At 32.7% G+C, this 26,065-nt stretch overlaps 1 pseudogene; it reads right to left on the bottom strand.

Moving 5' to 3' along the window:
* Nucleotides 1-649: 649 nt before the first annotated feature.
* LOC102889689 overlaps nucleotides 650-26,065 on the bottom strand; it is a 27,190-nt pseudogene continuing 1,774 nt past the window's right edge.

Raw genomic sequence — 26,065 nt, 5'->3', positions numbered from 1 at the left:
CATCTCTATCTCCCATAGACACGTAAGATCTAACCCCATTGAACTCAATTATTTGAAAGAAAAATCTTCTCTTAGCTTTAGACCTTTACACAGGTTTCTTTCTGCCATAAATACTTTATCCTTTCACTTTGCATGGCAAATCTTTCAGACTTAATTTTATTTATTTTTGATGATTACAGTAATGCTGTTTACAAAACAAAAAAGTGACTATTCTCATTAAATCGACATCAAAAATTAGTTTTGAAAAATAAAATGAAAATAAGAATTTAGAGAAAATGAGCCTTCTCTAACTCCTGGGTTCCAGGAAGCAGAGTTCCTCAGAATCAAAAACAAAAAGAGCCCTAATTGAGAGCAAGGCCCCACCCCTCAGGAGTCATAGTTAGTTCTGTTGCTTTTAAACTAATTTATCATTTTAACACAAACAATATAGGCTTTCTTTAACCTAAAATTAAAACAAAAGAGACATCATACCACTCTACAGAAATGTCAGAAATGCAAAGATCTTGAGGTAGCTCATTATCAGAATCTATACAAGAATTTGCTATGTACATACAATTCATATTTAAAGTCATTTCATAAAAATAACCGACTGTCCCAAATCATCCAAGTTCCATTTTCTCCTTTGATGATTATCAAAGCAATCTCTCTTTTAAGATTCTTGTCTATTGCTTGAACGTAGAAACTGCTTAGTAAAATTCTCTAGCTCACTTTCAAGTTCCTCCAATGGATCTATTTCTTTGGAAAATCTAGGAATTTCTTTTTCTGGATGTCTTTGTGTATTATCAATTTGTTGGCACATGCAAGCAAAAGTGATTGCCATTTCTTGCAGTACTTGATGGTTTCAGTTTGCATTCATGGAGCTAACAATCACTTGCAATTTTTCAGTTGCATAGCTCATAAACTGTTGTTTAAAGGCTCTCTCCTTGTCAAGTGTGGTCCAGGTCAGCCTTTCATAAAGATTCAAAGCTCTGCACATACATAATGAAACAGATTTGAGTTTCCAGCCTACAGTTTTTTCTAAATCACTGCTCCAACATCAATGATGCTTATGGATGTTCTAGATGTAAAAGAAGCTAATCTCGTTATTAAGGTAATCATGAATTCTATCTGTGAGGCATTATCTAGTGTTGTAGGATCCGTAGGAACAATAAAGATCTGGAGAGCTGAAAAATAGGCTCTGATAATCCTAGAAGCATCTCTGAGCATTTGTGGGGCCTAGGAAATGGCCAAGGGAAGACTAGCCCAGGGAAAACCGAAATACAATAACCTCTCAAAAATCTGAAACTAACTTGTGGTAATTTAGGTCATAGCTGAGATCAAATTTCTTGCAAGGAATTAATATATGTAGTTCATTCTGTATACTAGCTGGAAATAATGACTTGAAAATTTCAATAATTTCTTGCTGGCATCGAAGAATTGAAGTGTTGACTTTATTGGTGCACTGATCAGCCAAATTTCTTCCCATACCATCTTATTTGTGCTTATTTAACTCTTTTTAATATATGTTCAATACATTTGGAATTGGATGAAACTGAGAACAAAATTCATCAATCAAAACAGAGAGTCGACAAATTTCATCTGTCATTGCACATGAAACCTTGTTCGCCACCTCCTCCATAACCTCCTTGATTTTATCTTAACTTCTAATGTTAAAAAGTTCATCTGGTTTCAGATAAAATCCAGTCTGTCAATTTGATTTCCTAGTCTCCCACTGAACAATCTCTTTTCTCTGCTGTTGCCACCTTTCAGAATTCAATTTAGTTGTTACTTCTTTTCAAAGAAGATGCTCTCCTTGACCTCCCTGGCTGGTTCCAATGTCCTTCTAAATATTACATTGAAACATTGTATCATGCTTTGTATCACACTTTGGTGTGATTGTTTAATCTTTTCTCTCTTTTACAGCACTGTGCTTGTAAACCAGCTCTTGAAAAAATAAACATCCATGATTTGTAACATTCGTCAATTTTTATGGCAAACATTCTCTAACACACACACACACACACACACACACACACACACACACACACACACCATGGCCAATTTCAAAATATCAATTATTTAAATTCTTAAAAACATCTTGGTAAATTGATATTTTTCTCTTAATATAGAAGAAATTAGATTCAGTTGCACACAATTACAAAGGTCCTAAACAAGTCTCTTTAATTCAAGTCATAGTTAAATTTGTATGTGTTGAGGTATATTCTATTCAAGACACTCTGCTAAGCACTTTTTACTTACCCTATTTAATTCTCATGACCACCCTGAAATACATATTTATGGATGAAAAACATGAGACTCAGTGATATTAAATAACTTTTCTAAAATCAGAAAGACAGTAAATGTCAAAAAATAAAAGTCAAAACCACATTGTCTACACCAAAGCCTTTTTTCTTACCCTTATACTCTACTTCTGACATAAAACTATACTACACTATACTGTCTCCAGTCATTTCATTATTTATTAACAGGTAAATCAAAGCAATGCTCAGGGAAAAGGACAGACAGATATGTACACTTTCAGTTCTTCCTGTGTACGGCCATACCACCCTGAATGTGCCCGATCTCATTTGTTTTTTCCTATAACGGCTTTGGTAGGAGTTACTAAAATTTATACAGTTCTTTCGGGTCCTTTATTCTCCCTCTCATCCATATAGTATAAAACAACCTAACCATTATTAAGTTCCAAATACTCTTCAAGTGTTTTTTTGTCTTTATAGGTTAATATTTGATGAAACTATCTTCAAATATCTGAATCATTCTGAGCTCTTCTGACTCTAACCTCATGCGGTATTACTATCTAGTATGTCTATCATATATTTTGACATTTAATCATACATGTCTCATAAACATCAATAAAATTTGAAGTTCCCTGACTGTAAGAAACATTTTTATACTTTTTTAGGAATCCCTGAAGCCTCTGGCACAGTATTAGATACCAATTACTTATTCAAATTTTCCTAAATTGAATCATAAAATGATTTTTGAAATTGTAGAAAAGAAGAAATCTAATATGTCACTAGCATATATCTTGGTAACCTATTTGAGTCTGCATTGATTTACATCACTTTATAATAGAATCTCATAGATTTCTAATGAAAGTATTATTGAATAAAAATATGTTCAAAGAAAAAGGAAGACAAAGTACAAGAGAAAGATGCAAAAGCCAACATTGCCATTTTCCTCCTTTCTCTCATCATATAAGTGAAAGACAAGGACTAAGCTGCAGCTCAGTGAGACTTCATGCAATACAAACACTGCAAGGATAAACTGCAAAGACTCTAGGCAGTGAGAAAAATTGCTTTGCTTAGTTCCTGAGATTAAGAAAGAAGCCGGACCAATTCTGAATAGTGATGGTCTTCTATTAAACTGTTGTGTCATTTGTCTTGATTTTAAAAATAATTAAAATAACGATAATGAGAAGATGCTGGTGAAATATTTTATTGGAATTAATCCTAAGTTAGTTGTGAGATAAGTTCAACTGATGGAGAAGTGTGCCTGAAGTGATATTAAGAGCTAATGAAGCAAATATTGGAATGCTTTAAAATCTTGGAGAGAAAGGCCAAATTAGTATCTTCTTACCTTACATATGGGATTTAAGAAAGCAAAGTATATGAGGACTATTTTTATTGCACTTGCAATATACAGTATTATCTAATTATAATTCCTATAAATGAGTTACTTTATTTTAACAATATGTACAAATAATATGTAATTACTGCTGAAATATAGACATATTGATGTTATAGTTTTAGAAGCTACAAAGGATGGGTATGAACAGTATCCTAGGTTTATTCATTCAACAGTTAGACAACATCTCAGTAGTGTCAACGACAATTAAATCAACAACATTGAGTGGGCTCTTACTATGTGCCTGATATAAAACTAAGCACTTTACATGCATTATGTTATTTAACATAACAGAACAATCAGGAGACAAGTACTATTTGTACTGACCTTCAACAAGGAAGGAAGGAAATCAGAGAAATAAAGAAACATCCCCAAGGTCACATATCCCAGAAGAGTGGATCAAAACTTTGACCCTAAAGCCCCACGAACCACCTTATGATGATGTAACATATGCCACAAGCTTATGCAGTCCAGAGGTTGCTGGTGGGTCCTATATATTTCAAGAGTTCTATGTAGAGAGGCATCTGGTACAGATGGAAAAGTAAACATGAGTACCCAAACCATGGTGGCCTGTAGAGCAGCACGTCCTCCTTTCAGGGATACCCTTCTGTTGTAAGGAGGCCTTTTTTTTTTTTCCACTGGAACCCAGACTACAACCATTTACAAAGGGATGTGGACCGTGAGTCCATTCAGTGCTAACAAGCAAGATTCCTTTAGATTCCGAGTATTTAGTCTTGGTGGGGTAGAAATGCTAAAATCCAGGCTAAGGTTTATAAAAACATATTAGTCATGGTGGAAATAGGGAGATGGTAGCTAAAACTAAGACCTTGGTGCACCATAACCCATACCTGCTCACCTCTTCTCTCAGACAAAAATAGGCAGTTGAGACCACATACACTTTTCTCTCACAAATTGCTGCGCCTTCTGCCCAGAAGTTCATGTGCACACATGCACACACACACGCATACACTTCTACCTCCATCAAGCAAAATGGATCCAAAAATACCTTGTAGTGAAATAATCTTTAATAAGCTCATGTAAACTGACTACAGAACACTAGTGATAACATAGTAATACTAGCATGTTTTATTTTTTACTTCAAGACTGTTAACAATCATTTTTACCAAAATACTTCAGTAGTGGGGCTTTTAGTTGAATTTTAATACTTATCGCCATCTTTTTTAAATGGCACTTACAATATACATTTAAAGTGTTCTTGAGCTACCCTTGTTAACATATCTAACACCATGTTCAAAGAACCCTGATTTTTTGTAATACATATCTGGTCTAAGAACTTAAACAAATAGACTCATTGGCCCTCATGATATAAATTTGCTACCAGAGGATTATAATGATTTTTAAAACAACAATAATAAATAGCACTAATTAGAAACCATAAAAAAAAAAATAGAACTATTGTTTTAAATAGCTGTCTTTTGTCTCACTCCAAAATTTGGAAGCAGATGAATTTTTTTATTTCATCCAACAGAGTTAAAAATTGGACCAAGATCAGTTTCTTGACATTGTGATCTATCACAGACTATAATGATATTATTCACAGGAAGGCAAATGTGTTGGGAATAGACTTGGGAATATGGATCTAATAGAAATACCTCATTTCGATCCTGAGGAATTCAAGATATTAGAAGGTAAAGTAAAAGTATTGAATATATTTTGCAATAAAACTGACTCTAAGAACTATTGGCAAGATTTGTCATTGGCTTTGTGGAATGTACAGTAAGACTTTTTCAGTATGCTTTTGTGTTCAGCTGGGAAATATTGCATTATAATTTTCATATTTCAATTTATCTTAAAATTTGCTTTTGTGTGTATATGTGTATGTGCATGTCTGTAAAAAACTTCAAGCATAAGAAATAAGAAAGAGAATCACAAATGTTACAATTTTCAGTAGAAAAAATATTAAATTCTGTTTTTCAGTGGCGCAGATTATTTTTCCATAAATACAAATGACAGGATAAAGGACTACAGATAGTCAAAACCACTACAAATTTAACTAGGATTACATGTTAAAAATGTGATTCTATCCTGGATGTTCTCGATCATCTTTGGAGTTTATTAACTTGTTTCGTTTCTAGATTATACTTCATGGGAGGTAAAAATTAACATAAAGTGAATCATTGGCAAAGCAAAACTGTGCTTCCTGTGTTGGATTTTGTGTTCATTAACTCACAATACTTATTCCCACAAAACAAACAAACAAAAGATCATCTTGAAAGATATAAATGAAATTTCTGAATTTTCATGTCCTTTTACTGCTCATGCTGAGGTAAAAAAAAAAAAAAATGTTGGTAATTATTGGTACCAGCTCTTGGAGCTTTTGTAAATCTACTCAGATTTGCAAAAAAAAAAAAAAAAAAGATCATCTCTGATTTATTTTTAAACTCTTTATCAGCTTAATACAAAAAAGTGCTGCTATAATTTAAAACAATATGCAAATACCCACAAGCAAGGAAAGAAATAAGGCATGTTTTGAGATTAATGGTATAAAAGGTAAAGAATAATTAAAAGGATGATTGCATTATAGACATATAAATGATATTCATTTTGTCTCAGAATTTTCTGTCACAGAGAATGACTATTTGACTGAAAAATGCAGAAGCAAAACTGGTTAGAATGAAAAGTGAAATTACAGATAAGAAAGTGTTTTTGAGAAACAGTTGCTGGAAAAGCATTTCCATTTCCTGGACCATTTGACTAAGGACCTGATTTTTTGAGAGGACTTGAAAAATAGATTCAACAACTGCAGTAATCTTTAAAGGAACTATAGGATTGGAGAGAGGCCAGAAGACTGTAAGCAGACAGACAAATGCATTTTCGGTTTACAAAAGAAGAAAACAGCAAATTCTTCAAAATATTGGCAAAAGAGTTTTACATTATTCTTTACAAAGCTTCCATAACAACTTATTAGGACTTGATTTGTATGATGCTAGAAAACGATTTATTGTTTACCAGGGGCTACCCTGGCTACGCTAACCATGAGTTATCTGAAACAAAAATGACACATAGTGTAGTACAATGGTTAACAATATGTGCTCTATGTTCAACCTCCTAGGACTAGTTCACCACTTGTAGTTCACCACTAGTTCACCTCCCGTAACTGGAAGAAAAAAAATGCACAATGATGTTGAGAAGCGGTTAAAATAAAAATAGCTAAAAGTAGAAAGATTTCCTTTTCTTAAACATTAATATTGATAACTCTACTTGATTGCTTTATATATCACTTTGATCCAAATAATGTTTACACTTAGAATTAAGCAAAGGTAATAAAATCAGAGGTTTAATTTTAGAAAAATAATCAGGATCACAGAATCATAGGGATTTAGAACTGCAAAAGTCTTTGGAGATCATCTAGTTCAGTCCTGACAGTGTTAGAATTAACTAAATTATACGTAAAATTGTAAAGCATTTGAAGCTTTAATTATAAAGTATATAATAATTCTAGAAATAAACAGAAATGTATAAATTTATAGAAAGGCTGACTATATACTAAATCACAAATAGATACACAAATGAGTGAAACTGAACATATCAACAAAGTTGTATATATGTCACAAACTAATCTCCTTGGCTCTGTCGGCTCTCACTGCTGTGACCCAGGCAGGATGCTTTAATGAACGCCCAAGGGGACACTGCAGTGCAATGTATTTCCTGCCTGTTTAGAAATCAAACAATAGTCCTCCTTGGAGGTAAGTCTGTCTCAAATATTTTCTTCTCTTTTTTTCCCAGCAAGGACTATGTTCACCACTACAGTAAGAGAATACTGGTTACGTGCCTCCAATAATACTACATTGAGTTAACACCCTAGGGGTTTGAGGCAGTCAAGGAGGCTGATAATGAATGTCCTATTCATAGCACAAACATAAAAGTAAATTACCAAATAATAAATGATGAATCTTTAGAATTTGGAATAGCTGGCTTAAAAAAAAAAGTCTTATGCATGAGTCAGAATTATTAACATTGCTGTGTCTGCAAATTTCTGGCAGGTTAATTTTTGATAGCTGGGGAAGAGCAAAGCTTCCAACCAATTTTCTAAATCATCTCTAGGCAAACATCCAGGGGCAATCACCTGTAGAATCCTGCCTAAAGGCTCAGGTATGTTTTGAAAAAGCAGTCAGATTCCTGAATGATTTACAAGGTTAACTGTCAGAATTGCTCATATAACTAGCATAGACTGAGAATGAATAACTAAAAAAAAAAAAAAGCATGACACACTTTAACCTCAGTGTCCTCACTGAACTCAGAGGGGAACAGCATCAAACATCAGTTTACCCTGGCTATTCAAATTTCTAGACTATTATTTATTCAAAGTGCTCCTAGTATGAGGTCATTATAAATAAAAATGAAATAGAAGGCTCAATAGTGAGCAGAAGAGAGTATGGGTTATTTGGATGTAAATATATTTCTTTTTGCTTTTAATAAGCATAGAAGAATATCATTATGCACTGGGTGGTATAATCTCAAGTTTTGAAATGAGCTATCAGGCCCTTCAAAAAATGTTTAATTAATTTGAGTCAAATGAAATACAAATAAAAAATGATCCAAAATACAACAATATGAACAAGTGAACTATTAACTTCATTTGATGATATACTGTTGCTTCTAAATAAATAACAGATCAATTTGGAAAATTAATAAGACATCCACATCTGAAATATAATTATAAGTATGGCTCTTAGAAAAAATATTAATTCATTTTCATTAAAAAAATAAATGACTAATTTTTTGACAGTGAATTTTGACTTTTAAAATATTTCAATCACATGTTTACTTTTCAAATCTTTTGACAAAATATTGTAATGCTAATCTTAATCGTACAATATTGGTAAATATTATATTGACTTACAAATAATTTACTTCATATTATCCTTTATGGTATTTTAAAAGAGGTTACATGTATTTTATATATATGATAGTTATATTGGACTTACAGCATACCTGGTATTGTTCTAAGCATTTTAAAAATAGGTAATTTAATCTTTACGAACATCTTAGAAAAAGAAAATGTCTATAAGAGAAAAATAAAGTATGCCTGCTGAGAACCACAATGACTTTTAAACTTTAAAAGAAAGATTTATCCTAGAGCTGATAGTGTAAATGTCTAAGGTTAAAAGAATTAAAAGCTAGGATTATGTTTACAGTGATTTTAGGCCTTTGATGAAAACCTTTAACTGATTGCCTGTACTAGATGGTGACAGATTAGAGTTGCATTACTCTTAGAATAGTTTATAGAAAAACTATTTTCAAGCCAAATCATGTTTATTCCTTGCTACTTTTCATCCTTCTACAAGGAACAGTAGGGCACTGGAGATGGCTCCAAGACCTTTGACACTCCTTCCAATGACATATAAGGTATATTTCTCTTCCCCTTGAATCTGGGAGGGCTTGTGAACACTTCAGCTAATAGCATGTGGCAGATGTGATGCTAGGTGCCTTCTGAAGCAAGGTCATAAAATGTCATACAGTTTCCCCTTGGTCACTTGGAACACTCAATCTCTGAATGTCCCCGCTCCAAACATAGCTCTCATGCTGAGAGAAGTCCACATGGAGGTCATGTATAGGTTCTCTAGTCAAAAGTCTAGCGGGACACAACCTTCAAGTCATCACAGCCAAGAAACCAGACGCCTGAGTGAAGGAGCCTCCAGATGACCCAGACCTCAGACATGAGACATCCCCAGCCTTTGAAATCGTCCCCACTGAGGCCCTAGAAAACTGTGGAGGAGAGTCGGGCCTCTGCTTCTGTGCCCTATGAGAATTTTGTCCACATAATTTGTGAGCATAATAAAATGTTTGTTGTTTTACACCATTGGATTTGAGATAGTTTGCTATGTAGCAATAGATAAATTGACCATTACCCTAATTAGATGAGCTAAGTCCATTTCCATAATAGTAACAATAGTAGTATCTGCAATAAAACAATAATTGTAATAATCTCTTGCTCCAGATACAATGTTAACACTTCACATTTATAATTTTATTTAACTGCTCCTCATAGACCTATAAAACAAATATAACAAATATTCCTATTTTTGTAGATGAGGAAACGAGTCCATGAGAGTATAAGTACTCTCTCAAAGACATAGAACCAAATTACCAAAACCAGTATTTCCCTGCAGTTATTTGGGAGAACTCAGTTATTGGTAATGCACTGCTCATTTGGGAGGAAAAATAGCCCAGTTCCATGCATAAAATTGCATGTTTAAAATCTATTAATGTAAAGAAAAATAATGTACAATCCTATAGCTATTTTGCAACAACAAAAATATATTTTGTAAGTATCACTAAACTATTTTATTCTTGGAAATATTAAAGTAGTTCAAATCTGAATAATCTGCTATTTTTAGAATGCAAGAGGAAAAGTATCTCGGGCAGTAAAATTTAATAGTATAAAATTGTAAGGACTCTTTAAAGCCCACCAGATCAGACCCTCACTGTGCATCATCATATAAATAGTAGTCCCAAAATTTCAGAATAGATTAATCGCTGCTGTGGCTAATCTTTTTCCACTTCAAGGAGTGACTAATCCACAGTTCTCAGTTACATATAGGGCATGAAGATGGAATGTACACTCTGCATAAGGCCTTATAGAAGAGAAACAATAGAAGAAGACACCAATTGCAAAGCACATATTAGTCCCAAAAGTGAAATAATTTACAAATTAATGCAGATCACCATATCATAAGACTCCATAGAGCCTTGAGACTTCCCATTGCTCTAATTTAGAGTAATTATAAAGAAAATGAGAATTAAAAAAAGCAACCACAGTAACATTTATTGTATTCTAGGATAAAGTATCATTTAGTATCCCCCTTAACCCTCATACAAACACCATGGGTAAGATACTCTTTTGTCCATTTTATAGAAACTGAAAATCAGAGAAGTAGCCAATCACATATGTAAACAATGACAGTAATTACTAGTTGCACATAAAATCCATTCTCCTCTTTTTTTCTTTATTTTATAAAGAGACAATGCACACAATTAAAATTGGTAATTTTCCCAACTTCCCTTTCAGCTAGGTATGGTCATGTTATAATGTTCAGTCTAATGATATATTTAAGTGTTGTATGAAATTTCCTGGGAGTCTGTTGATTCAACTGGAAAATGCATTCCTTTTGCCCTCCTTGCTTTGCTTCCTTCCTTTCTGCAAAATGGAATGTGGATGAGATAGCTATAGCTCCAGAAGCTTTCCTGTAACATGAGGTGATGCTGAAAATGAAAACCAGAGTTAAAATATTGAAGGAGACAGGAGCTTTGGCCTCTGAACATCACAAAGACAACATAGAGCATGCATTGCCTAAAGATAAACTTCTTTTCTGAGAGAGACAAATCTCTACACTGTTTAAGCCCCGAATATGTGGGTTTTCTGATAAATTCTGTTAGACACAGCTAATCCTTCCTAATGTAGGAAAAATGTTGCCAAACAAAATGTTGAAAGCTCCTAAAAAAAAAGAAAATCAATTTATACCTAATAGTATACTTCACTGTAATTTCTATTTCATCCTGCGAAGGACGCATACTTCATTTCAAAACTGAATGTACACATTTAAAGATAGACACTGAAAACTATAATTGTCTAAACTGCATATTCTGTTTGGATCATATTGCAAGCAGGAAGGTGAGATAGGGAAGGGAGCTTAGCAAGGAAAAGATAGCTTAAGAAAGAATCAGAAATGCTAGTTAGTTGACTCTAAGCTTCATGCTGTGCATGTAGAATAAAACCAACCAAGAAATTCTACCTATTATTTACGCAGCGACAGATAAGAGAAAATGAGGTGTAGCTCGATAAACAAACTCTCTCTTAAAGCAGATTTCAACACTATTCATCCCTTCTTTTCAGTCTAGAAGCCTGCATAGCTGGAACTGTAAAATAAATTCCAGCACTCAGAACATTTCAAGGAGAAATAATTTTCAAAACGGGCTCAGGCTTTATTTTTCTTCATTTTGATATTGATTAGATGTGCTGTTAAAAGAAAAAATGGTTGGTGTCTCAAAGAAGAGAGAGTCTTTTAGACAAACATAAGATAGCTCATTTTAGATATTTTATTTATTAATCATTTCAGCCCACGTGTCACCAACCCACAAACAAATCATGTCAGATTAGATTTTATTGGAGATCAAATTATACCAAAAGTTAAAACAATCAATATTTTAATATTAACCTAGTGTTTGCTATTTAATCAACTGGTTATAAAATAACAGTTAAATTTGTTTTTTTTAAGTATTTTAAACAAACAATAAATGGACTAAGGCAGTAGAAATAAAATCACTGGTGTGTTAGTAAGTAATAGAAATCAAACTCAAGTATTGGAAAGAAATGTTATATAAGTAGTAATTTAATTTAACTTTTCAATTTAGAGCATGCCTAGTCATATGTAACTTTCTGAAATGAAGCATTTCAACAATTCACCATGGGTCTGGTTTAGCAGATAATCTGAAAATCTATAAGAATGACAAAAAATTTACTCTACAGTAGCAATTGATCTAACTGCTAAAGAAGCAAAGACAAGTAAATGAGAATGTTTCAATTCAGTGAGTAAACACTGCATTTCACACAAAAAGCAGTTTGCCCCTCAAACTTTTAAATGGTATTAAAACTAAGTTACCATACTCTCCTTGTGAGGAATGTCTGGGGTAAATAGAATAACTCGAAAACATAAAGCAAATTAATTGTTTGTTTGAATGCTTTCAGATTTTTTAAGTATTACTAATAAACTGAACAATCAAATTGGTTTCTTTGCTATTAATTCTATTAGCAAGAAAATAATCACGAGAATAGAGTGGGCATGCAGTATATAACTTCTGAAGGAATAATGGGTCAGGGAATGATGCACCAAATTACATATTCCACGAGATCTGGACATTCTAGTTTTGATAACTGGCTGAATGATTTTGGTTAATTTACACAAGAGGGACACAATGATATGATAGAAAGACACTCCAAGGAAGTTTAGAAGCAAATCTGAATCCAAATACTGATGTAGCTAGACAATAGATAAGGGAGGTATTTACCATACCTGAACTTCAATTTTCTCAACTGTAACGAGAAGTTAATAATGCCTAACTTCCATGGCTACTATAACATTGGGCTCCTGGTATTTTTCTTGACAAACATTTGTTCTTGATCTATAAATGACAGCTATTATTATTATTGTTATTATTATTGACATCTTTGAGTATTATTTTATTAAGAAAGGGGAATAATAACTCCTGGTATACCTAAATTATAGGGAGGTTGGGAGGATACAATCTGATTTTTTTATAAAAATACATTTAAAATATGGTACTATACAGAATTTAAATGATAGAACTATTCTTTTGTTATTCAGCTAGAATTCCACTACAACTGACTAAAATTTGCCAGAAAAGAGTCGATACTTAAATACCATTCTGGGACATCTGAGAATTATGGCAATAGGTGGGATTTATGGTAGAAAATAAGTCCTTTGAAGTGTTCTTAATTCTCATCACAAACTATAAGGTATTTAAAAACCTACCTAAGTTTTCTAGTTTGTACTATGAAAGAGCAAATACCCTGTGTGCTTTTAAAAAAGAGCTAAACATTTTATAGAGTTTACAACATACAAATTGTCATATGCATCTTGGTCTATCTACAGAAGAAAGTACACAGGCAATATTTCTATTTATAAAAGCACTCCTGAATTACAATAGAATACAGTGGAGGCTCTTGTGTGTTGTACTAAACTCCTATCCTTAGGATTTAGCTCAGTATCCAGAACATAAGAACTCAGTAAATATATGTTAAATTAATGGCTAAATGAATTAAGCTAAAACTAAAAGTGATCACTTTACATGTTTTGAAAGCCAATATAGTCATGACGATAAGCATTTATTTCCTTTTCTTTTAAAAAAAATCTCAATCTCACATTGTTACATTATCACACATAGTGTTTACTAAAATAATCTATTAGTAGTAGCATTCAATTATATATATATATATATAGTAAATTGAATATCTTTCCTGTAATCATATGAAATCAAAAACTTAATGCTACACAATGGGTAATCCTGGTCAAAAGCATTCATCTTAATTCTGATCCATTATCCAAAAATCCACTAAAACTAAAACATCATTTTAGTTTCATAAGTCTATTGTTTAGGGCATAGTGAATCCTTGTTCTGGACAAAACAAAATTAAAATAAATAACATGAAATGAATAAGACAAATTAAAACAAGTGGAATTTTCATCAAACTGGGAAATCTTCAAAGCTAATATTGCTAAGTTCCAACCTAAATACATATTTACATCTAAATGTATGGTGAAACTAAACAACTTTGGGCACATGCAAATAATCAGGTCCTAAAAGTCTGTGAACTTTTTCATAAAATCATACCCTTTCAGAGTCCCAAACTGCAGCAGTATAGCATGACTAAACCTACTCCTGATGCTGATGCTTAATATAAGTTCTGTCGGGCACCACCTAGTTCCACTCAGAACTAGTCCCGTTATTAATCATCTACAAAAATTCTTCCCTGGTCACCTGTTACAAGACAGATCGCAGCTGGATGAATTTATGTCATAAGGGACTTTGGTTTTCAAGGTGATGAGGGAAAAGAACCAGAAGCCTGGCAGCTGTGAACCAGTGGCCCCACCCTTTCATCATATAACAAAAATCAGCTGTTCCCTCAACAGCTGGCAGGTGGCTGATGAAACTGAGATCTGAAAATAGTTGTAGATTTTATGTAGAAGAGAGTTATAATTGGGAGGCAAAAGAGAGGAGCAAAGAGAAGAGGTGATGAGAGTAAAAAAGAAACATAGAGAAAGCTGATATTAGTGGTAGCACACCAATGCTAACAGACTGTGGCAGTAACTACTTACAAAAATTACAGGAACCTAGAACCCGGGAAACCTTATTTTAAAAAATAAAAGGAACAGACAGCTATCTATCTAAAGGTATTTTATTGCCCTATCTGAAATTTTGAACAATTTCTTCACCCTTCCATCTGTTATCACTCAATGGTATTACTATGTAGTGATGAATTTAAAATAAAATATAATAATTATAAAAGGAAAGATATGTGTGACAAATGTGAAGATGATGATGATGACTCTGGCTTAGCACAGTGCTACTTGTGATATACTACTAGCACAGTGCTACTTGTGATATTTGTGACAAATGTGAAGATGATGATGATGATGACTCTAGCTTAGTACAGTGCTACTTGTGATATGCTAAAAGCTCACAAAAGAAAGATCTTAATTCTGCTGGGGACGAGACATGGGGAAAATGGGCAGGAAGAAGGGACAGACCACAAAGCTTCATAAATTGATGTTAACATTCCAGCTGGTCTTGAAGGATAACTAGAGTTTATCTGAAAAGGAACTCTTTAAAAAAGTATTTTAGGAAAAGAATAGCACATGCAAATATAAAGACCATGATAGATGGGAAAGAGAGCTGACTGGGAGACAAGTGAAAAGATTTGCTGAGCAGTACTCAAGGTTCCGCTGAGGCTAAAAGCCTTACATGTGTAATAGCACTGATCCACAAGTCTATTTGATTTTTCTTCAGCTCTCCTTGACAGTCTGGCAAAGAAAGCAGAAGTAAGGACAGCAAAACTGAATGTGCTTCAGAGAGAAGACGATGAGAAAGAAAGAGGAAGAATGCCCAGGATGCTGTCTCTCCATTAACCATTGCCTTACTGGTTGGCAGCCCAATTCCTCACACCAGTATCTTCAGAAGAGCATCTGCAAGGAGAGGATGATGTGGAGAGGCCCCTTTTAGTTTGTTCACTTCTGTAAACAAACATTAAAAAACAAGTATCTGACATGATAAGCAAATATGAGTGGCAGAAATAAAAGAATAGAAAAGCAGACAGATGGTACAAAAGTCATCCAGTGAAGCCATATCACAATGTTAAGTGCAAATATCGAGGTGAATATTATCAGGCTGCCTATTTCTCCAGACACTATTCAATATTTCTAATATTCCCTTTCTTCCAGAATTCATAAGTTCTACCAAGTTTGGGACTGGTTTTTATGAAGCTGATTCCATCTGTGTGTTCAAAATTACTGACTCAGGGTACATTCGCTCCGAAGCAAAAAATCCAAGAATGAGTTTTATTTGGCTTCCATGAGTTTATTTTGTTATTGCACAATAACCCTAAAAGATTAAGTGCTAGTTTTATTTTCTCAGTAATATAGATTTAAACTCACATTATAGAACATACCATACATATATTTACATACGCATATATCTGAGAGAAAGAGAAACATCATTTTTATGTTTTTTACTTGTATAGTTTTTAAGACCTCATGGAGGGGAAAAAAAAGTTCAACAAACTCTTCTATATTATTCTTGTGACTTTTATTTCTATTCTATCAAATGGGCATTGATATCATTCAAACATTTTTATAAGGAAAATATTCTCCAGAGAATAGATGACCTGAAATACAGTTTAATTCCCAATCTGTTTCCTGATAAATAAAATACAATTACTCCCTTTTCTTCACATTTACTACTGCATAAATCAGTATAACCGAGTCAGCTAATAAACTTTCATAGCCAAAGATCTCACACTGAAGTCTATAACGCACAAAAATTTGCTCTATAAAATATGACAGGTTGGGAAAGTTAAGGTAGATCTGGATAGCAACAAATGATCCTAATCTAAGTAGGATATTTCAAATTCCCAATACAGATTTACCTTCAGTACAGAAAAAAAACCTTAACTCCTAAGATAGCATTTCATTAAAATAGTTCAGTAGTAAAGTAAAATTGAATTTAAATCAATATTAACAGTGTGGTTAGCTTTATCAGATTGCTCCATGAAATAATAACTTTTAACTTATTTTATGATGATGATGATATTAAAATCAACCTTGGACTTCATTCACAAATCAGACATAATAGCCTTTTAACATTATTTGCCAAAGATTTCTGCTAATACAAACATGACTTCCCTTTAAAATCTGAAGGAAGAGGAACCAGAATGGATAGTCTTTCTTCAAAACAAAATGTTAACTTTAAAGAAAAGCCAATATTAGAACTCTAAAGGCCTTATTTAAATATTACAAATAATGTATCATTTAAAACTTAAGCCAGTTTTAAGATATAAACTGTTCAGAGGAACCCTAATGCCCTCCCTCATGCAGGAACTTCTATTCCCAGAAAAAAAACGTATTTGAACATCGCTTCATTTCTTAGTCACCGCTGCCCATTGCAGAAGCAGAGATCAAATGGTGGGTAGAACACTGAGAGTATGACGTTAACACCAACATTCTTCAATTTAACGGAAAAGGTATAAAAAGTCACAGTTTGCCCATGACCAGAGTCTCTTTTCTCTCAGTCTGGGTAAATTTAACTCTAGGGGAGAAATAGTTGGTAAACCATTTGGCTGTAGGTCCAGACTGTGGTTTCTAATAGAGTCCTACCAATAATAAAGTAGATGTTTTTATCTCTACCTGATGCTTGTGTTTAATCTTCATTTGGTCTGAAATTCAGCTCCCTACATCAAATATACAATGGGGTCAAGGAGATCATACCAGTTTGCCTAAAATTCTGCTTATATTTAAATGTTTATTATCACCTATTTCAATGAACATTTAACTAATTCCCTTGAAATTATTTTTCTTCAATGTTCTCAAGGCCCTTCGTAGTTTGCTTATAGCACTTTTCCTATTTCCTCACTAGCTTACAAATAAACCCTTTAAAGCCAGAGACAATAAATTATTGGTATGGCCTTTAAATAGGGCCTTGCACAGAACTGTTCGATAATAATTTCCTAAACTCTGAAATTCATATATTCCTTAATGTTAAAATATTAAAAATGTGTTTATGAAGTATAAAGAGAATGGCAGTATGCAAAAATGAAATTATCATAGAAATTCCATTTACCCAGCACATTCCTAAACAGTTCAGGAGGAACTGTTAGCCAACAGCCTTCAGGCAATGATAACTTGTGCACTGGGAGTTTCTATGTATTTTCTGCACTGCTAGTTCTAATGTTCATGAAAAATTCATGCAACTGTTTCTCATTGGAAAGATCCTCACTGATAAACCCAGGCCCTGGTTTTCCCTGGGATTTCAAATATTAATCCTAATTTAAGCTTACATATAGATAAGAGATTTAATTTTTAAAACAATACAAATGCCCTTTGATTCAAATATAAATTAATATATGGGATAATAGAAAAAAGAAAGGAAAATTGCCAAAATACTCTAAACACAGGCTTCCTTGTGGCAATTAACAATCTTGTGTGTTTAAAAAACACTGAAGCACAACTTCATCGGTCTGGAAGACATTCGTTCGCCTCATTTAACAACTATTTACTGAACACCAACTACATGCCCGGTCCTCTGTGGGGATTGAACGTACAGCAGGGCAACACAATATACACAATCCCCATCTTCAGTGAGGTTACAATTGGTGCAAAGAGTAAAATATTAAACAGATAATCAATCAAATCCAATCATAGCTAAGTGTTGGCCAGGAAAAGAGGGATTATAAGTAAGAGAGGTGAGCAAGGTGTTACATGATCAGATATATTCTGACAATTCATGTACATACCCAACAAATTTAATATTTTAAGTTCTACATATATTATGAAATATAAAACATTTTATTAAAATTTCAAAAGGTTCAAGTTAAAAATGGACAAGAATGAAGAGAGGTCACTCTCAATTCAAACTATAGATTCTGTTTACAAGTAGCATAAATTTTATAAAAATCAAATACAGAAAGTACAATTCAAAAACAATTTTTTTTCTTTATAATATCCATCCTGAAAATAAGAAAATAATCTCTTTCAAAAGCATTTCTAGCCACTTATAGATGAATCTGGCTAAAATGGGTATTGATGAAAGTAGTTTCTATATATTGATGCCTAATTCAAGAATCTAGATGGTGTCCAATTTCTTGATAAAGTAAAAAAAAATCTTATGCCTGTCATTCAAGATCTTCTGGAATCTATCTTGACCTACATAGCTTCTACCAAAATTTTTACCCTAAACAATTATAAAAACTAACAAAAATGACTCTATCATCTTTACTGCACCATCCTATCTCGTTATTCATCTTATCTCTAAAGTACTTCTATTCTTTAAGGCCAAATATGAGCTACAATTGCTCGATTAGGTAATGTATTAGGTTATTCCTAGAAATGATCAAATACTTACTATAAATCTCATCATTTTTGTTTTTTATGGATGTATATATGAAGACACAGTATTTTATCTAAAAATATAACATAATTTATGTGATTTAAATGAAATAATGAATGAGAGACCAAACAGTAAATGCTCAGTATTATATATTATCATAGATATAATAGCCACTAAAATCATAACTATCGTTAGTTTCAAGAAGCCTTTCATTAATTCATTCAACAAATATTTATCAAACATACTATGTATAACGTTGTAATGAACAAGATAATTTAACTTTATCTCTCATGAAACTCACATTAAAAAAGTAAATGCAGGAGCAAAAAAAAAATTACTTCTTTTGGCAAGTATTAAGTAAGAAATGAGCACTTACAAAAAACTTACTGGTAGTTCATGGGTATTTCCCTATCAAAATATCTTGCAGATGGCTCTACATATCCATCAAACTTCCCAAAAATTTGCTAATAAAATGTGAAGTTAGTAAACATAGAAAATTGTCACCTATTCAACTAAATTTTATTTCAGAAATAAAAGAGTAAGAAAAAGATTGCAGATAAAGACCTTTACATCTATTTTATATATATTCAAGTAAGCTCGACTTTATTTGAAAGAAAATTGGACTTTCATTTATATTGAATTTGTGGAACAGAAGGTCCTGCTTCGAGATGGGAAGATAAAGAAATCTTATGAGATCAACTTGGAAAATACCCCAATTAGTAAGTTCTGAAATCTGAAGTGGTTATCAAGTAATCAGTGATCTTATTATCTTTTGATGCTGAACTAAATAAATACACACTCAGGTAAACAGACATTTGAGTTCATGAACATATAACAACCAGTTCTTTCTCAAGAATGTATTTCACAACTATTTTCTAATTCTAAAGTAAAAGCTCTCCTACTTGAATGTCATATTTTGTTTTACCTATTTTCAAAGGAAGAGATATTCGAAAAGAAAATCTTATTTTCTTTTCATGTTAAATATTTATTACATTCAATTCAAGCACCACTTAAACTCCCTTACAGAAATAAAGAATCACATCTTGTTTCTTCTTGTTTTGGAGCTTTTTCCCCCTTATTTATTGCTTTTTTTCTGAAACTCTACCTTGACTCACTTGTTACTCTTTCTCAATGTTTAAGTGAGCAAGCAGCAACAAATGGCTGATAGAGATTTAGACAGGTTTTCTGCTCACTCAGAGTTTAAGTGTTCTGTTTGATGTCTCCTGGGAGACAGTAATATCCATAGTAACGAATGTAAACACACTTACTTTAGGGCTATTTAAATGTCGTTATTTGTTTTTTAAAAAAATATATATATATATATATTGGACCATGCTTCTCCAGGCAGTAGGAATCAATGATGATTTCCTCTTCAAATACTATCTACTAAAGTCTCATCATGTTGAAGTTTGATATACATGAAGCAGTCAGTCATGAGTTTAGCATTGCTATAAAATACTGCCCATTCTCTACCTTCAACCTAAAAAAGGAAGCCTACATGGTATATTAGAATAAGAGGCCTTCAAAGTATATGACTATTTCATCATTCATACTTTGACTTTTTCTCCCTACCATGTTATGGAAACCATTTAGATCAAAAAACAAAAACAAAAAGAGCCACAGTTTGGCAGCAGTTTTAGAAAGACCTCAACTTATCTGTAAAAATTCTTATATGAAGACGAGCTAGAATAGACACAAACGACCGACAAGACAAGGCTTTCTGGAGAGGAGGTAGAGACATACAGGATACTCACGAAACTGTGTAAAAAGCCTGCTTGCCTGGAATAAGAGGAATATTTATTTTAAGGGGTTTAGTTAACCTACACGTCTTTAATAATTATTTTCTTTGCTAAGCTTGACTAAGCTAAAATAAATCATTTTTCTATATTTTTTAAAAATGTAGTTCATAGTGCATATTACTTAATATACATAGCAGGTTTTTAAAAAATGTAATAATTACTTGTTACTTAATGCATACTCTGTGCTTTATGTAAAATACTAGTTTTAATCTTCGCAATAATTCTATTACAATCTTCATGTTACATATGAAGACACTGAGAACTGAACTGTCAAATAACACAGCCTAGGAAGTGGTAGAGTAACGATTTGAATCTAGGCTTTCATGAACCCAAACCTCAATTCTGAATCCTTTCACTCTACTGTCTCTACTTGGGGCAAATCGATTTTAAGTTGATTCTTATAATAGCATTAGAAATAGAGTTAGTGTTACTGAAATAAACACAATCTGAAAACCAAGACTTGGGATTGTTTCAGATAACTATACATATGCATGTATACACACATGTACATACAAATAAGAATTTACTCTTTCACAAAACAGTGTTCAAATTCCATTATGAAATATTTAATGAACCTTGACAACAGAATCTTACATATAATATATACAGATAGTATAAAAGAATTGAAAATATTTTTCTCTTATAGGAATCCTCAATTTATTAAAATGCTTTTAGTGCCATGGCGATGAAGTATTTCAATAATTTTAAGCCTCTCTTATAAAGAAGATCTAGAGAGTCAATGTAAAGAAGACAGGGCAGCTCTATTTGCTGCAGCACTTAGTTTATAGTGCTCTCCTACTATAAGAACAAATGCTAATTACTGCTCAGCCCTAATGCTAATCTCAGCATCTGCTAATTAAAAGATCACATCGTCTGCAAAGTCAGCATTACCATTCAAATGAAAACATTAATCAGTTTGAAAAATTCAAAATCAATCAGCTGAAAGCAGAAAGTTGTTGGCCTTCAGTGCAAATTCAGGAGTGCAAAAGAGCGTGTCAACTTACATGCCTGAGCAACACAGATTCACATTGTTATAAAAGTTATTCCCAAGTGTATTTTATTGTGTTTCCCTATTTCACCCTAACTATTCACTACATAATGTTTTCATATGCAATATCACAATATCATCTTGCTCTAAAGAGAGCTCGTTTTACATTTAATGCACTACAGATGTGATTACCGACTAGATTTTAAAAATGGATGTTGCAGAGTTTTCAAAAAGCTAAGGCAACTTAGTGAGATATTTCCAGAACAGTAATAATTGCAGAAAAGCTTTGCTGCATTAATTATTTTAAAGTACTTTTCTTCTTTTTTTAAGCTAACTGATAGGTCTACTTTTTTGTATGATCTTTATCAATATTCAGAACATCTGAAGTGAAGACTGGGGTTATTCTTCAGGTCCAAGAAAAAAATAGTATATTTCTCATCTTCATTTATGAAGTTGTCAATAGACAAAAGACTCTTGAATTGTTTTAGTGGTGATCTCTTCCATCTCATTTGGTGCTTCTCCCTGTGTCAAAAAAAGAGACTAATAGGAACCCGTCTCCCTGAAGACCAAAATGCAGCTCATCTAGCTCTGTTAGCCAAAATAATATTTAAATGGCCGATAGAACTCATCCTGCAAAACTAAATATTGTGATATATGATAGATAAAAATGGCAAGATATACAAAACATTTTATGTAATGTTTTAATTTCTTAAATTTGAAAAATTTAATATACATAAAATTTCTAGCAGCCCAAATGAATATATACTTGGAAAATGCAAAGATTCCAAACATTTTCAGAATTATACTGCTCAAGCATTAAAAGAAAGTATTTTAGGAAAAATAAACTCAAATCATTTCTTACTAGTCAACAACAACAAAATAAAATACTAAAAAATCAAATGAAATATAACTGTAAATGAGTAAATAAAGTTTCTTTTTATCTTGAAAAATGAATGAGTAAATAAGTATATGTAAATTCACATGTAGGGCAAAATATATTAATGGAGTAATAATATCTGAAATATAAAGCCCAATTCATAGCCTTATTTATCTAAAAAGATAAGAAGAATGCAGGCCTGGACAGATTTACAATAATGACTTCATCAGGCAGACAAGGAGTTGTGATATATACCACACTGAGGAAATTTAGCTCTAATTCACTTTATTGATTATAAAATAAATAATATTTTTCCAAAACAACTTCATGTGACAATTGTAATTCTCAGGAATTATTACTAGAATGTATTATGTTTTTCTTAAACCTAATAAGACAGACAACATGAACCTATATATTACACTGACCTCCTTTTATACAGACTAAAAGTCACTAAAAATAGTTTGCTATTTTTATGGCATATCAATGTATGCTCATAAAATATGTATTTCATATGTATAACCCTTAAAGTTTTATTAAAATAACATTCATGTGTAGAATAGACTGTTTTCTTATAATACCAAAGAAAAACCAAGAGCTTTGGTATAAATGGTATAAATTCTTATCTCCATGATCCATACAGTAGAAAAATGATTGACGTGTTCACCAAAGAAAAAGCTGCTGGGTGTCTCCTCTCTGTCCACATTCCAGAGAAAAGGATTCATTCTCATGTGCTTAAAAACACTGATAAAGGCTTCACATTCAGAAAAAAAAAATGATCTCTCAAGAGCAGATTCACTTTTCCAAGTGCAGAGATGAATATACATAAAAAGAATGCCAACTTATTAATTTATAAGGAAAAATAACCTCCACAGGGACAATTCTAGAGTTTTCATCTATTACCCATTTTCTCCCTAAAGACAGACTTCAGGGGAAGTCAAATAAAAAAGGAATCAGAACAAGATAAATCAATTGACTCAAGTATTTAAAGACTCCATTGATAGTCAAACTGTCTATCTCACATAAGTGATGGTCTTACCGATGAGAGCAGAATTTTTTTTTTTTTTCTATATATCGACAGTTAACCAGCTCTTCTCCCGAGTGACACGTTATTTCATCAGATGCAGTAATACTTCAACCCAGTCCTAGCGAAGAGCTTCAGGCCAAAGAGCAATTCAGACATTTTGAGATGGCTTCATACGCTTGTGCTTTTTTCATTCTATGCTCAGCTCACTGTTTGAGGAATTTTTATTTCCCTTCCTTCTTACTTCTATAAGCAACAATTTGGTTCACAAGCTCTAACACATAGCACTATCATTCTGAACCATAAACATTATATTAGTAAAGCTTTATATAATCAGTGACCCAGCCATAAAAGACTTAGTGAAAAAACAAACAAAAAACAAACAAACAAAAAACATAGCCAAATCATAGCTTTGGACTGCAAATTAAGAATTACAGATCTAGTTCAACACTTTTTAAATTATCATTAAGTGTAGGGTAAGTAAACACATGATGCAGTTGAATCCTTTCATTTAATTCATATCTACTGAGTGCAAACTATAAGTCAGCAAGGCACATTTGGGGAGTGAGGATTTGGAGGCTGAATGGACCTAACATTTCTTGAATGCCTGTTATCACTAGGCACTTAACTCAGTGAATGAGAACATATTCTCTCATTAATTCCTTACAGCCATATGATAGTTAATGTTATCTTCATAAGCAAGCTAAGGACCTCCTTCTATCTCTTCTGGAAACTTACTCTGTTGCTAGTCCTTCTTCTGCCTACAATTTCACTTCTGACTGACTTCTATAACTTAAAATCACGTTCCAGCCTCTCCAGTCTTGAGCGCACAAGTGAGTATGGCAGTAAACAAATAAAAAAACAACCCTCTCAATTGTCTGTAATTCTCCTTTGGACACAGACAAAATTTCCTCTTTCCCCTCCCAACAAATGGGGAATCATTTTACACTTGCTGCCTGTTCTTACCCCTCATTCAGTCACTAACCCACTGCAATAATCTTTGGGGCAACACCAATTTCCTTAAAACTGCTCTGGAACAGATAACTAATTACATTTCAGCAAGAACTTTGAAATGCTCTCTCTTTTCTTCCATCTTTAAATTAAAATGTTTCTCCTTCTAGTCCTTTCACCATTCCTTCACTTTTGCCTTTTCCAATTTCTATCCTTCAGTGTTAGAATTCTCCATGGATTTTTTCTTGGCCATATTCTTGCCTACACTTTATGTCTCCTCCTAGTAATTTAATCTATAATCTTGGCCTCAATCCACCCGAAGATGCCAAAAATCTTTATTTCTAGTTCAAATTCTCCCCTTAGCTCAAGAAGTCTATATCCAGCCAATACTCGTATGTAAAGGAAAGAAAGTCCTACACTGAATGCAATATCTTTCTCATCAAAATTTTCATGGTCCTGTAAAACTATAAAATGGCACCACCATCTTCTCTATCTCTCAAATAAACAATATGCAAATCAACCTTGACTTCTCCTTTACTGCCTACCTCTAATTTAATCATTGACTCCTAAAAATTTTAATTCCTTAATACCTCATACATCAGTTCTCATCTCAGTTAAGTGCCAACAGATTAATTCTCACTTTGCCAGTTTAGATGGGCCAAACAACTCCCAAACCACAGCTTCCACCATAACAAGAATTTTGAACAAAGTATAGTATTACTATATTCTTCTCTGTCACAAATTAAGAGTGTTTCTATTCAACATCTACCACTATTAACAGGGTTCATACTTTATCAAACTGGACTTCTGAATTACTTAGCAGGTTTAGCTCACTATAATAATAAATCCCTACACTAATAATATGGTGGTAATGTTACTTAAGTTGAGAATATTAAATATGTGGATTTAGATCAGTTAATTTCCAATATCAAGAAAAAATTTAAATGTGAAGCTGAATCTTAAGGGCAAACCCTTGTATTCACTCAGATAACATAATACTTTCATATGTAAATGGTACCAAAAAGGAAGCAAATATAATTTAAAATATATTAACTAGTACACCAAACACATTTTAAGATATAATAAACTTACGATAAGACTAAAGAAAATTTAATTTTTCAAAATAAAAAATCTTTACTTCCTAAAGAGACTACGCTCATTGTGTGGCTAGAGGGAATGGTAAAATTCTTAACTTAAGCAGGTCATTTATATTTATTATCCTCATTCTATCGGTAAAAGTTACTTTGCTCCTTATTAGTAAATTAAAGTCTTCCTTAACAAATGTCCTTGAAATTCTACTATTTACTGATAAAGTAGGGTTCACATCTATGGATTATGTGTCACAATGCCCAAAAGGTAGAGATAATGAGTAATAAATTTTCATTTCTTTATTCATTTTCTAATTTCTAAGCAATTAAAAGCTGTATAGAAAGTTGGATTAAGCTTCTTTATACCTTCTGAAATCCTTCAAGTCTTTGTTCCAATGTGACCCTTTCAACAATGCCTACCCGGACCTCCATATTAAATATGACAATTTGCCTTTCATTATCCCAAACTAACACTCCGGTTCCCTTATCCTGCTCTGCTTCTTTTCTTTTTTTTTTTTTAATTGTACTTATTATCTGTCACAAGGCAATAAATGTTTACTCATTTTTTTTGTT

Source organism: Pteropus alecto, unplaced genomic scaffold (genome assembly GCF_000325575.1).
Source record: "Pteropus alecto unplaced genomic scaffold, ASM32557v1 scaffold57, whole genome shotgun sequence".
In the NCBI taxonomy this organism is placed as follows: Eukaryota; Metazoa; Chordata; class Mammalia; order Chiroptera; family Pteropodidae; genus Pteropus; species Pteropus alecto.
This window is presented reverse-complemented; position numbering and strand designations above follow the sequence as displayed.